General features: G+C 41.2%; 1 protein-coding gene across 1 annotated transcript in view; it reads left to right on the top strand.

Moving 5' to 3' along the window:
* The first annotated feature begins 1,109 nt into the window (after positions 1 to 1,109).
* Positions 1,110 to 14,997, top strand: part of AGR3 (anterior gradient 3, protein disulphide isomerase family member) — a 44,379-nt gene continuing 30,491 nt past the window's right edge. The window contains exon 1 of the mRNA XM_083705433.1: positions 1,110 to 1,261. The gene's annotated coding sequence lies outside the window, so the exon portion shown is untranslated. The remainder of the gene's footprint in view (positions 1,262 to 14,997) is intronic.

Below are 14,997 nucleotides of genomic sequence, written 5' to 3'. Positions count from 1 at the left end.
ACCTTTCTTCACTCAATGCAATAGTGTTTTGTTCTTCCCCTGTAATGTCTAGGGTCCAGGACCTCCTTCAACAAGTTTGTTAGATTTGGCATTATGGTTTTGTCCTTGTTTTCCTAAAGTTGTGCAGTACAGATCTTGGCAGGGCTGAAGAGAAAATAAGGAAGATTTAATGTGGTGACATGTTGGGTTAGGACCTGGGACATCAGGTTTCAAACCCCTGCTCAGCCATGAAACACACTAGGTGACCTTGGGTAAGTCACAAACTTTACTTGCCTCACAGAGTTGCTGCGAGAGGAAAATGGGGAGGAAGAGAACCACATACACCGTCTTGAGCTCCTTGAAGGAAAGGTAGGATATAAATGCAATAAAGAGATACTAAATGAAACCATATAGCAATTTAACAATTAAATCTACTTTCTAGCTCAAATGTAGGCCTCACACTTCAGTTACCAGCTATGAGAAGATGCTCAACCCAAATGTGGGTGTCATTTGTGAAAATGGTCTCTGTCAACCCGTTATTTCACTCCTTTTTGTTATTAAAACAAAAACAAACAAAAAAAGAACAGGGTGGTGGTTTCACAGTGCTCCTAATATTTACAATACACACGCAATTGTCTTTATTAGCTATTGAGTTTTCCTTAACAAATTAACATCTGAAAGACGGCATAATTCCCTTCAGAGGGTCTGTTGTGGGGAAAACAACCCCCTACAAACGGCCGAATTCCTCACGCTCACTGCAGTCATAATCGTTTGATGTAAGGTACAGATTGCCTTTGTGTTTCCCTAAATGGAATTAATGTCTGGAGGATTCAGTAGTGCCTCATTAACAGGCAAAATGACTGAGCGCAAATGACTTCCAGCTAATGACTTTGGTAATATTAACAGTGTGCCAGAGAAATATATACCCTAAATGGCTGAGCTATTCCTTTTGGCTTCAGCTTCATATCTGAAAGGCTAATACTGTGTGAGCGAGCATAATTGCAGAGCATTTTCTTATTATCTCTGCCTAAATCTCTGTGTGGGCTAAACAGAGAGGCAAAATTCTAATGCTATTTCCTGTCCCTGGAGAAAGAAGCTGTAAATATACCGTGGAGACTTTTTTTTTTTTTTTTACAAAGGAAACATTATATGTTTAAGTATGGTAACTGGCCTGCGGCATGAAGCTACCGCTTTCCTATAGAGCAGGGGTGGAGAACATTTTTGTCAGGGGCCACATTCCCTCAGAAGTCATCTGTCAGGGGCCACATGCCAACAGGCAATGGTGAGTAGAGCCAAATATTTGTTTCTTTGTTTCATAAGATTTATCTGTCACTTGTTTGCAGCATACAAAGATGTTCTCAATTAATTAGTCTGATTAAAGACCACCCTTCTTCAATTTTCCTCATGGGAACCACAGATTCACAGTTCAATACAGGTCTACTCAGAAGTAACTCCCACTGGGTTTGATGGTGTTACTCTCAAATAAGTAGGCAGAGGAGTGTAATTTTATTTTTTAGTCCAACAGACCAATACAGATCCTGGTCAGGAAAACAAGTGAAAGTAATTCCTCTCTGACTTCATTGTGTTAGATACATACACATGGCAGTATCTTACTAAGTTGTTTTCAGACAGGTAGGCGTGGATGGGTGAACTTCTTTTCCCCAAGTCATACAACCAGAGAAAAAGTTTTTAAAACTTATTTATTCTTATCAACTATTTTTTTAGTAAAGGGGCTTCCCTGCAGATAAGCCAGAAACTCAAAAGCAAACCTGACATGGTCCGTAAAGACATTATTCTAAATATAAATTAATGTCGTGGTTTTGTCAATTAAGTGGAAAACAAGGCCTCATAATGTTTTCATTCTTCATAACTTCCTAAATTCTGCACCCCAACAATGTACATTTTCAATAGAAATCACAGAGGGGTCAGTGTCTACGCATTTCTTAATCCCCAGAAATTTAAAGACTACCCTTGCCCCCATCTTTCTGAAATTCAGTAGGCACCATCCCTATAGAAGGGGCAACAATGCCTGCAAATTTTATCTAATTATGCCAAAATGGTTATACACTCCCTCCACCCCGGCCATTTCTCCATGTAAGTCAATGGGGAAATTTTGGAAACCTCTGATTTTCCAAAGCAAGGTTCCGATTCAGCCCTGAGGCAAAACACGTTGTGCCTGAAACATTCTGTCAGACGGATCTGCTTTCCAAAATGGGGTCTCAAACTGAATCATCTTTGTTGCACCCCCATTTTGGAGAGAAAATGACAGGAAAGTCTATGGGTAAATGTATGTTGCAGTACAAACGGAAGGGCGACAGGATAGGAATTTGAACTTCTGCTTACAATCCCTGCTAAAGCTGTTTGTCCTAAGTTTCCTCAGGTTAAAAAAGAAATGAGGATGTGAAAGGAGATAAGCTAACGGTAAGCAATAAAAGTGCCGGGTCTAGAGAGACAGGTTCTGATCTGCAGGTCACAAGGAGATGCTTTGAAATCCTTAGATCACCGATGAATTCTTTCAGTGCTGCTTGATCAACAAGCATGCTATGAGTGGCCTCAGGCCACAAAACAAAAAGAGCAGTAGCCCTTTTTAACTTGTTAAAATGTGGTTGGCAGGGTTTGCAATGTGGGAAACATTCATTTCAAATACGAATTGTGAAAGGAGGAAGTTATAGGGGGGGAAAGGCTAAACACTCCCTCCTCTTCAAATTGTCCCTCCCAAGAGCTTCAGTATGCTCAGCCACAATATAAGATGGTGCATGTTGCCCTTACCAACATTGTGAGACATCCTAGGAATAGTGCTTACTTGGGCGTGGCTTCCTCTGGAACAGAGAGATCATTAGCCATTTCAGTAATATTTGAGTTTATTTACAAGTTGGGAACAGCCTAGTACTCCCTACCATGCAGCACATCTGCTGTCCTGGATCAAAACTCCAGAAAGGCATCCAAAATGTTGACCAAAGTCATATCCCTCTTCCTCTCTTTTCCAATATTACTCAAACTCCTTCCGTTCTTTTAGCCCTTTTGCACCAGTTTCCCCCAATCTGGTTCCCCTCAGATGTCGAAGGACTCCGTATCCCATCAGTCCCAGACAACTGAAAAGGATGGCCTGCCTGTGGACTTCTCAGTACATCTAACTGGCCTCAGCTGAAGAAAGACAGGTGGACTAGATCGTGGGTAGGCAAAGTAAGGCCTGGGGGCCAGATCTGGCCCAATCGCCTTGTAAATCTGGTCTGTGGGCGGTCCGGGAATCAGTGTGTTTTTACATGAGTAGAATGTGTGCTTTTATTTAAAAAGCATCTCTGGGTGATTTGTGGGGCATAGGAATTCATTAATCCCCCCCTGCAAAATATAGTCGAGCCCCCCACAAGGTCTGGGGGACAGTGAACCTGCCCCCTGCTGAAAAAGTTTGCTGACCCCTGGACTAGGATTAACCCTGAGACTAAATATCAAATGGGTAGTTAAGATTACCTCTGACAATTTAATTTATAGCTTTCCCTTTTATCAGCAATAGGAACTCTGTTGATGTAGTTGGACTACAGCTCCCATCATCCTCGACCATTGCACATGCAGATGGGATTTGGAGTCCAACATCATCAGGGGAAGCATAAATTCCCCATTCCTGCCTCAACTCTAAAGGATTTATTTCCTGCTAAGTGGCTCAAAGGAATGGCAAGTAGATGGATTGTGAGATATCAATTGCTTTTATTAAGAATATACCAGTATTTGCTCCAATGAACTTGCTTGGATGTTGAGGTCCTCTTCAGGGTCCTCTACCATGGATAGTGACCAGAAATAGGGTGTCACCACCAAAAAGACCCTATATTTTGAATATTCTCCTAAGAGAGGATCTCTTTTATCATTTTGATGCTAGAAGAGCCCACCACAGCTTTTAAAATGCTGTTTATTCTTGATAACTCTGGTTTATCTGTTTTTTTTTAACATCTAATTTTGCTATTTTAAAGTTATCATTGTCTATTCTGATTGCACTTGGTTGATTCAGTGCATTATGAGTGGTTAGCCACACTGGGAAACTTTTGGACTGAAAAGCATAAAAAGAATATATTAAATAAACAAGAAGCAGCAAATTTCTCTCTTGCCAACTACATTTGTGGGGAAACATTGTTAATTTGGGTATTTTAAATTCAGAAGAAACAATGTGATGCCAAATTGGATAAAAAGAAGGATTTAAGAATAATATTCACTTGAAGCTCATTTTGTGGAAGAATTGCAGATCTGAGGCATTAATGTCATTCACAGGGAGATAGATTCACTACAGAATGTGTCAATATCAGTTTCTCTCTAGTTATCATTTTCCCAATCTTAAAAGGCTTCATGCAAATTAAATAGCATTTAAATGTGAATTTCTCGTAACACACACATTTTTTCATGCTCTTTTTTGATATGCACATTTTTGCAAAGCAATTTCCCTATAATGCGTTTTTTAAAGTCATTTCCACAAATATGTGCATTTTTCTGCACACTACACTAGCACATGCATTTTCATGCACATTGCTTTGCTGGAGAACTGCATTGCAAAATTCAGAGCGGTGTGAATTTTAAAGGGTGGTTGTGTTTCGGTTCACATCTTGTTTTGAAAATTGCAAATCAGATAAAGCTGCCTTTAAATGCTAAATGAATCAGATTTCTTTCTCATCCCTAACTAAAGAAGTTAGTAAGTTACCACCTTCTCTAGTTGCAATAGCGTATCAGAAATCTAACAAAATGTCTCTTGCATGTACTCCAGTTGCCAATCTGCCAATGGACTCATACAAGTGGTCCACATTCAAAGTATCTTTTAAGTAGTCATGTTGGCCTGCAGTAATCTTAAACTCAGCTTGCTCAGTTGTAATAAATTTCTAGAAAATGTTAAATAGAGCATCTGGCCACTAGCCTATGCATGCGAATGAATTCCATCTAGGGCTACCAGAACATCCGCTAATCAACATGCCCTTTTCCTAATGGCTTATTTGTACACACAAAAACTGGTCTTAATGTCTAATGGCCCAAGAAACCAGAAGCTTATTAGCAAAATTAACTAGAGTGCAGAGAGTTTGCTATGTTTGCGTGAGAGATAGTGGCTTCGACGTGATCTCAACAGGAGATGTGTTTTGCTGAACTGCAGATCTGCTCTGAGTTCAGCCTGGGGGGGGGGGGGGAGAACATACAGAATTCCCTGCAATATCCAGATGCTACTTCAGTGATTGAAGCGAGGGAGAATTCATACTGTAGTCCACCATTTGGAAAAGACTGATATCTATCCCAAAACTGGACAAAGAGGCTTTTATCTGCACCGACAAAAGACCTCTTTGAAGCTCTGCCATTCAGTCAGGCAGCATTTTGAGTCTGGTCAACTTTCTGTTTGGAACCATGAAGACTGGATAACTACACAGACATATGGGTGGTCTCAGAACATCTGGATGAGAGCCAAACACATGCCCTAACTTAAAAAGTCAGTCACTCCAATTTTGAAGAATAAAATGGGAGTCCAGGATCATCAATGGAAGCCATTGATTAACCCCCAACTTACGAGATGCCACACGTATATATAATAACTTATAGAAACATGCAAACAAGTAAAAAGGCAGATCAGCTTTATTTGTTTCAGAAGGAAAATGATTCTATAAACGGCACCACAACAGAAAAGGCCCTCTCCATAGCTGACACACAAAAAATCTCAGCAGACTGTGACAAAACCAAGAGGAATGCACCTAACAATCTCAACATGCAAGAAATTCTAGCTATGTGGGATATGTAAAAGGTAATGGAAAATGACCCCTGGATGGTTGAGTCCAGTCAAAGGCAATTATGGGGTGCAGTGCTCATCTCACTTTCAGGCTGAGGGAGCTGGCATTTGTCCACAGACAGCTTTCTGGGTCATGTGGCCACCATGACTAAACCCTTCTGGCACAACGAAACACCATGATGGAAGCCAGAGTGCAGAGAAACACCGTTTACCTTCCCGCTGCAGCTGTACCTATTTATCTACTAGCACTAGTGTGCTTTTGACTAATAATAATAATTTATTATTTATACCCTGCCCATTGGCTGGGTTTCCCCAGCCACTCTGGGTGGCTTCCAACAGAATATTAACTGCTAGGTTGGCAGAAGCAACACACACATACACATAAACGGCCTCGGTCCTGTATACCTGAAGGAGTGTCTCCACCCCCACCATTCAGCCCGGCCACTGAGGTCCAGTGCCAAGGGCCTTCTGGTGGTTCCCTCCCTGCGAGAAGTGAGGTTACAGGGAACCAGGCAGGTGGCCTTCTTGGTAGTGGCGCCCGACATGTGGAATGCCCTCCCAGCAGATGTCAAGGCAATAAGCAACTATTACTTTTAAAAGACATATGAAGGCAGCCCTGTTTAGGGAAGTTTTTAATGTTTAATGCTGTATTGTGTTTTTAATATTTGGTTGGGAGCCACCCAGAGTGGCTGGGGAAACCCAGCTAGATGGGCGGGGTATAAATAATAAATTATTGTTATTGCTATTGTTATACATACATACTAGGGTGGACAACTATCTGTGGATGATATTGCAGATTCATTTCTGGGCCATGAAAGGGCCACCCAACCACTGAGTGTAGCTCACATAAACAACTTGTTCTGCATGCGCTATATTCCCAAGATAGCTGCACCCATCTAAAAGCAAGGCTAGGCAAGACAGTTGTCAGCCTCCTGAAAGCTTTCTTTTACAGAATTGCAGCTGGAGGGAGAGTGTGATTCAAATTTGGTGGAGTGCAACTCATCTCTTTTCCCCCTGCAGGAGGGCAAGCAATTGAGAGCAGACAATTTTGACACACATGAGAGGAGGGAGGGAGAGAGAAAGAGAACCAATGGAAATGTGTTAAGCACTCTTTCCACTCTTAACAGCAGAAACACATTTCTGTATTCTGTGATTGTGACAGCATTTGGGGAACTGCTACTGTCACAGAAACACTGGTGGGAGCAGCCCACCTTTTTTCCAACTATCTCCTGGTGAATCCTGAACACCAAATGCCAGTTTGTTATGCCTGCGTTGCCAGAAATCAAAACTTACAGCACTACAACCACCTTCCTCTGCTGGCACCAGACAGAATCACAAATGCAGATGCTGTGAACTGCATGTAGTTACATTTCTCACGGATGCCTCACACCTGCTTGCGGAGATACCCCAAAAACTTCCCTTAGGCAATATCTCATCTTTACCAGCGTCATGAAAATAGAGCCCGACTTCTAGATCTGAGCTGGCTAGATCAAAATGCTAGATCTAAGGTGCCTGTTGATAAGAGTGAAAGAGTGTATGCAGCAGCTTAGTGCATGCCACATACAGAGTTTGCGTGTTGTGCAGCTTTTGCATTTGGGGCACTTAAGAGCATTCAGTGCATGGAGAACAAGCTACAGACCAGGGGTGGGGCACATGGCAGTGTGAGCTGGGCAAAACCGGGCAGAGCAACAAAAATAAATTTTATCTTTGTGCAGTAGGGTTGTTACTTATGCAGAGTCTCAAGCAGTCTTCTAGCTATGCTCCAGTCAGGGAAGCAAGGGGCATTCTCAGATTTCAATGACAAATTTCTGCTTGGGAGAAGTGCTCAAGAAGGCTGAAAAGCAGGGTGAGAGAGGGGCATGACTGGAGAGGGTGTGTGGTCTGGGTGGAGTCCCCAAGGAAGTGGCGGAGGAACCCATTCTGTCACCCCCCCCAACGTGGCACCCGGGGCGGACCACCCTCTCCGCCCCCCACTTCATATGCCCCTGCCCCAAGGGCCTGGAGGGCCACAATTGAATACTGGGCCTAAGGTCTCTCATGTAGACATGTGGGCATGACAACCCATGTGATCACTGTACACTGTTGGAAGACTGTGAGATAAGAATCATAGAGTTGGAAGGGACAACGAGGGCCATCTAGTCCAGCTGCCTGGAATGCCGGAAGCTTTTCCCCAATGTGGACCTTGAACCTACAACCCTGACTTTAAGGGTCTCATGCTTTACTGACTGAGCCATCTGATTCAACCAATGTTGCATGCAAACATCTGTATCAGCAACCTCTTTGGAGAACAAGCTTTGAAAAATATTCTACAGATTATTATTTTTACCCCTTCTAATCAGCTAATTACCCCAGAAAGTTTATGCAATTCATCATGTGTCTGCAGAACAGACAAATAAAAGTTTTTATAGGGGGAACTAGCATTTTATTGCCTATTAAGTTGTTTGCCCTTCTCTAGGAGAGCATCCTTTTTATTGAGGTGTGTGCATATCTGTGTGTTTGCACTGAAATCCACTGGCAATTACACAGACATAAATAACGAATTGCATTGTTTAATGTTGTTTAAGAGTTATTAAACAGATCACATGCTCATAAAGGACTCATTTAGATTTCTTAGTAATTAGTATAATGGTTGCACTTTATGGGAACATTCCCACCCCCTCTCCTGCATAAATTTGAGCTTTATTCCTCCCCCCCCACCGTAATCTTGCTTTTAACCAAAAAGAGAGAGTAAAGAAAAGAGAAGAAACTCAAGGAGCAAAACTCTCATTTGGTGCCCTCTATTGATCAAATCATGAACAGCACTATCTGTCCCAAACTAAAAGGCATGGTTATGTTGTTTTCAGGTACATAACTGCCTTCTTGCATTTCTATCAGGGAAGGAAAAAGCTGATTCAGAGTGAGCGAGTGCCACTAATATAACAGAAAAATGCAAAAACTGAGGTTTGCAGTGTATAAAGGGTCCTAGCAAGTCTCCAAAATTCATGAAGAAAGCTGTACACTGAGCAAATGTCAACATACATACTGAAATTGGTCTAAATGTTTTAGCTTTGTCCCTGTCCTGCAAGAAACCACAGGCATTATAATTCTTGGGAAGGTGGCATTCTTAAGAAATTATACTCTGCTCCCAAACTTTGTCCTTTTAGCTCCTGAAGAATCATAAGCATTTTGCAGATGTTTAAGGGAAATGTATGTTAGCTTAAAGAATGGAGTCAGCACATGCAGGCTCACCTCAAAAGTTATCGTCTCTGCCAAACCTGTCTGCATGGAGAAGGAAGGTCTGACCAAGAACTCCTTGCGACCCAGAACCCTGATAAAACAGGGTTTCTGATCATTGGGAAGATCCGAAGTCGGTTCACCTGAATCCAAAAACTACAATTAAGCCAGCCAATCTATTCATTGATGCACACTGCAGCAGATGGGCATTTAAAATGATCTCCCATACAGAAATGCTCATCTCTAATCTGGTAGTCCCAACTGGATTTAGATTCAGAATGTCTATAACCTCCAGACAATGCTTACCTAGTAATGAGTCCCATGGCAAATGAACAGCAACGACAAAGATAAATAAAGTTTCTTGTGAATGAGTTCCCAAAAAACAATCACTTGGCAATCCATTTTAGGGCACCTTATGATACCACATTTCTAGAAGTGTTTGCTTTCAATTACAAATTTGTAGAGGGAAGTTAACCAGTCCAACATACAGTCCAATTATCCTGCAGAACTTTAGATGCATTTAAGTTTCATTTTACATTAAGCAGGCTGAAAGCTATGAACGAGTGTTAAACTGCTATGGATTGCTGTATAGTCACTGAATTAACTTCCTTCCTTCTGTGGAAAGCACATTCACCATACACAACAAACCACTCCCATGAGATCAAATCCATGTGCCCTGACAGCTGCTAGCCATATGTTATGTTAAAACTAGTTTTGTTCTAGGGCAATGCTATTATTCCTTATTCACTAGCGGGGGCTGATGGGAGTTGTAGTCCAATACATCTAGGGGCCGTCTGTTTGTCAAGGGATGGGCTAGACCAATATTGCTGTTGCCAACCAGGTCATTCCTTTCAGCCGTTACTTCACTTTGAAAGCTTGATTTTGTGAGAGACCGGTGTTGCTTACAGGAAGGAAAGTGCCAAATGGGAGTGTCAAAGCAAGACAGAACTTGAACCCCTGAGGGAGCCAACAGGTCTGCTGTCACCATGGCAAAGGAAATACCAATTAGATATGAAGAAATCAATGCTTTGGGGATGAAGCTTGGATCTTTTATTTATGGTGGACATAAATATTGGATTTGTTCACAAATACTGTTGTGGAATATTTAAATTCATGAATATTCCAGAATGGTGGTAGCTAGAGAATACTAGATTTGCATACGCTTTTCCTAGAGGTATAAGATACTAGAACAATTACTAGCAAACCTAAAGGATAACGATTTGGAATCCAGACTAAGTGAATTGTGATTAGATCCCCACAAATTAATGCAACACAAGCAATGATTATCTTCTCCCACTGGATTTGATGGGAATCAAGTTCAACTACTGGGATGCGGGTGGCTACTGGAATGCTGGTGGTGCTGTGGTCTAAACCACTGAGCTTCGTGGGCTTGCTGATCAGAAGGTCGGTGGTTCGAATCCTCGCGACGGGGTGAGCTTTCGTTGCTCGGTCCCTGCTCCTGCCAACCTAGCAGTTCAAAAGCACGCCAAAAAGTGCAAGTAGATAAATAGGTACCACTCCAGTGGGAAAGTAAACGGTGTCTCCGTGCACTGTTCTGGTTTTGCCAGAAGCGGCTTAGTCATGCTGGCCACATGACCTGGAAAAACTGTCTGCAGACAAATGCTGGCTCCCTTGGCCTGTAAAGCGAGATGAGTGCCGCAACCCCAGAGTCGTCTGTGACTGGACTTAACTGTCAGCGTTCTTTACCTTTTTAAGTTCAGCTAACTTAGTCTGGATCCAACCCAATATGTGCAAATTAAGGGTTTGGATTCAGATGTGGTCATGGTAAGAATAGACCCACTGAAATCAATGGGGAAAGTTAGTCATGACTTAGATCCCACGGCAATGAAGTACAATTAAATAGGGCATTTTGGATGCATGGTGGCATAGACATCGTACTGACAAGATGCTACACACCTTACAAGCTACTGCAGTTTCACTAGTGCTCACCCCATGCTGCTGAATGTACATGTAAAAAGCGAGGGGGAGAAGAAGTACATCTTGAAATACGCAATGGAAAAGCACAAGGAAACTACTGCTTATTGCAGTTCTCTGGTATGCAGGCATCACAGATATATAACCGTAGAATTGTAGAGTTGGAAGTGCCATCTAGTCCCTGCAACACAGGAATCACAACTAAAGAATCCTTGCCAGATGGTCATCCAAATTCTGTTTAAAAACCGCCAGGGATGGAGAGTCCACCACCCTCCGAGGGATTCCGTTCCACTGTCAAACAGCTTTTAGCGTAAGAAAGTCATTTAGTCGACATCTGAATCCACTGGTTCAGGTCCTACCATCTAGAGACACAGAAAATAGGCTTGCTCCATCATCTATGTGACAGCCCTTCAAGATATCTTGCAGATGGCTATCACATCACCTCTCAGTCTTCTCCAAGCTAAACAAACCCAACTCCCTCAACTGTTCCTCATAAGGCTTGGTTTCCAGAGCCTTTATATCCATCACTGTATGGAGATAAGCACGTCAAATACTGGATAAACACCACAACAAATACTGCATGAACACCAGTGACACTCGTGTGGAGCCGTTCTCTCTTATATGTAAGGACCATTTCATGTGTGCAACTTGACCACTTACTTTTTCCATCCTTCTAGTGGAAAGGGCTTATATGGAGAAACCTTTGCATGCAATGGGCTGCTCCTCTCCAGCAGCTAACAGTCAAGTCGCTGATGGATATACCATTTTCCTGACCATCTGCCTGACCTTCCATGCTAATATGCAGGGCCTACAAAACTAGCCTCAACTGGTAGGAGAGTCTCAGATGCTGAAATATGCACGTGTGCTTTGTTTTGGAGCATTTCGAAAGCTGGTGGCAAACCAACACACTCTCCATCAATGGCATAAATATTCAGCTATCTTGTCCAATCCAGGTCTCCATATGCAGAGCAGCAATTGCTATCAGTATACAGACCCTTTCATAATAGCTATGTGTAACTTAAAGCAGGAGTGGGAACCTTTTTTTATGTTAAGGGTCACATAAGACGGAGTAGAAATTCATTCTGGATTTCAATGCAAACCTATCTAATTTGCATTTTCTGAAACTGAAACGAAACATAGCAATCCTATGAAATTTGCACTTCTCTGAATATTGTGGTGCAGTTCTTCAATCAAATAATATGTACAAAAATTGTATGTTGGGGAAAGGGTCATAAAAATGCACATATTGCTGCATTATAAAAATGTATTCTCTTATTGCCAAATGTGTATATCTGGCAAATGTTAACCCCCCCCCCAAAAAAAAACCTATTAGAAAAAAAATCATAAAATGTTGATTAATTTTCACAAGGACCTTTTGAAAAAATAATTCACAAACTGATGCAGAAATGTGGAGAACTGAACTTAAAAGTGGAAAAATGAGAAATGGAGAGAAAAACAGAAATCAACATATTTGTCTATTCCTAGGGTCACATACCCCAGAGGAAATATCTTGGGGACTCTGTGTGTGTCCCTCCCTCCCTCTGTTTCCTCATGCTTTCTGCTACAAACCTTTCCACGTGGCAATGAGGCATGGATAGAACTTTTCTCCCTGAAGCCTTATTGACATAGGAGATGGGGGGGGGACCACACAACTGCAGTGCAAAATAAGGGTTATTCACTCTCCTCCACAGCTGCAATCCCTCCACCCAAACCTGCCCTCACCACATGGCAATTGGGTTTATAGGAGCCTAATAATCCTGCAGAGGAGTAATCAACAGCCACTAAAAACATACGATAGACACTTAAATATTACATTTCACATATAGTCCCACACCCCAGCTGGAAATTTATGGCAAAAAAGAGAGGACTGCACAAAACCAGAATGCTTGCAACCAAACTTTTGATGCTTCTTAAAGAACACATGAAAAGATTGTATCATTTGTGTTAACCATTAATGTAAACTTGCTGCATAAGCATCTCTGGATATGTCATTTGTGACTAATTACCGTTAGCCCCACCCATTTTATGGAGCCAGCTGCGGAGATGTGCTCATATTCTCCAGAAGAAAAGCCAGAACATTTAAATTTTGGCAGATGCTGTACCATCACAAAGGTTCCCCAGGAGGGGAAAATATTTAAAATGGTCCCACAGTTGAGTTCTATGTTCTCTTAAAACTATTATACAACATTAAACAAAAATAAAAATCTAATAGCAGCTCTTGTTAGAAATCCTTTCATTATGCTGATTATTCTAACCCTTATCTGGAACATGTTTAAAGAAGCTCACTACAAAAATACAGTATCTAACAGTAAATTTAAGTTCTCTTCCTCCTTTCTGAACCGTCAACTACCGTCACTGGGCTGATCATTGGAAAACACCTCTTAACAAAAGAAGAACTGAATCTGAAAAGACTTCAAAAGGAGAGAGGTCCTCTGAAAGCTGAAACCATTCTGAAATGCATTTATATACTTAATTAACTGGCAATGTTTATGTGCCATCTCATGACATAAAGCATTCACTTTAATGCCCCAAGCAACATGTTCAAGGACCATGTCAGCGCAAAAGCCTGAAAATAACCTTCAGATTGCCTAATTTGCAGTTACAGCTAAAGGACTGGGTTTTGTCCAGGGATGGGGGGAGAATTTTGATTCAGTTCACATTTAAAGGTGAACCTACCTGACCTGCACTTTCTGAAACTATATCAAAACCACAGTTCTTCTTCAACATTCACACATCTCTGAAGTTTGCAAAGGAATGGAATATTTTTTTTTTTAATAATAATTTTTTTATTGTTTTTACAAAACAAAAAAAAAACAGGGAACAAGGGTATAGGAAAAACAAACAAATCACAAACAAATACATAAAACATGACTTCCCCATACCTCCCCTTCTCTGCATCATTATTTTATAATGTGTCAGCAACCCTTCAGTCAATTTCTTTATATATTCTCATTAAGTTTCCCCCTTTAATTTACGATTTACAGCTGTAGTTCTTTGTTTCTAGCCTCTCGACATCTTAACCGTCCAATATTTTACAGTAGTTCTTAAGGTATACTTTAAATTTTCTCCAATCTTCCTCCACCGCCTCCTTCCTCTGGTCACGGATTCTGCCGGTCATCTCTGCCAGTCCCATATATTTGATCACCTTCGTCTGCCATTCCTCCAGAGTGGGTAGTTCTTGCATCTTCCAATACTTTGCTAAAAGAATTCTTGCTGCCGTGGTTGCATACATAAAGAAAGTCTTATCCTTCTTCGGTACCAATTGGCCCACCATGCCCAGAAGAAAAGCCTCTGGTTTCTTTGAAAACGTCCATTTAAGGACTTTCTTAATTTCATTATAGATCATTTCCCAGTAGGCCTTAATTTTTGGGCAGGTCCACCAAAGGTGATAGAAGGTTCCTTCAGCTTCCTTACATTTCCAACATTTGTTATTGGGCAAATGATAAATCTTAGCAAGCTTGACTGGAGTCATGTACCACCTGTAAATCATTTTCATAATATTTTCTTTCAAAGCAGTACATGCCGTGAATTTCAAACCGGTGGTCCATAACTGTTCCCAGTCAGCAAACATAATGTCATGACCAACATCTTGTGCCCATTTAATCATAGCTGATTTTACCGTTTCATCCTGTACATTCCATTTCAGCAGCAGGTTATACATTCTAGATAAGTTTTTTGTATTGGGTTCTAACAGTTCCGTTTCTAGCTTTGACTTTTCACTCTGGAATCCTACTTTCCTGTCCAGCTTAAACACTTCATTTATTTGGTGGTAATGTAGCCAATCTCTAACTCTATGTTTTAATTTTTCATAGCTCTTTAATTTAAACTTTTCTCCATCCTTTTCTAAAATTTCATCATATTTTAACCAATTTGAGTCCATGTTAAGTTTTTAAACTGCTTTTGCTTCCATTGGTGATAACCATCTGGGGGTTTTATTTTCCATTAAATCTTTGTACCTGATCCAGACATTATACAATGCCTTCCGTACCATATGGTTTTTAAAACTCTTATGCACTTTCACCTTGTCATACCAAAGATACGCATGCCAGCCGAGGTTATTATCATAACCTTCTAGATCTAAGATGTCTGTGTCCTCAAGAAGTAGCCATTGTTTTAACCAGCAGAAA

Source organism: Podarcis gaigeae (assembly GCF_964106915.1).
Source record: "Podarcis gaigeae genome assembly, chromosome: 12".
In the NCBI taxonomy this organism is placed as follows: Eukaryota; Metazoa; Chordata; class Lepidosauria; order Squamata; family Lacertidae; genus Podarcis; species Podarcis gaigeae.
The sequence above is the reverse complement of the archived record's forward strand: the minus strand, read 5'-3'. Positions and strand labels throughout refer to the sequence as shown.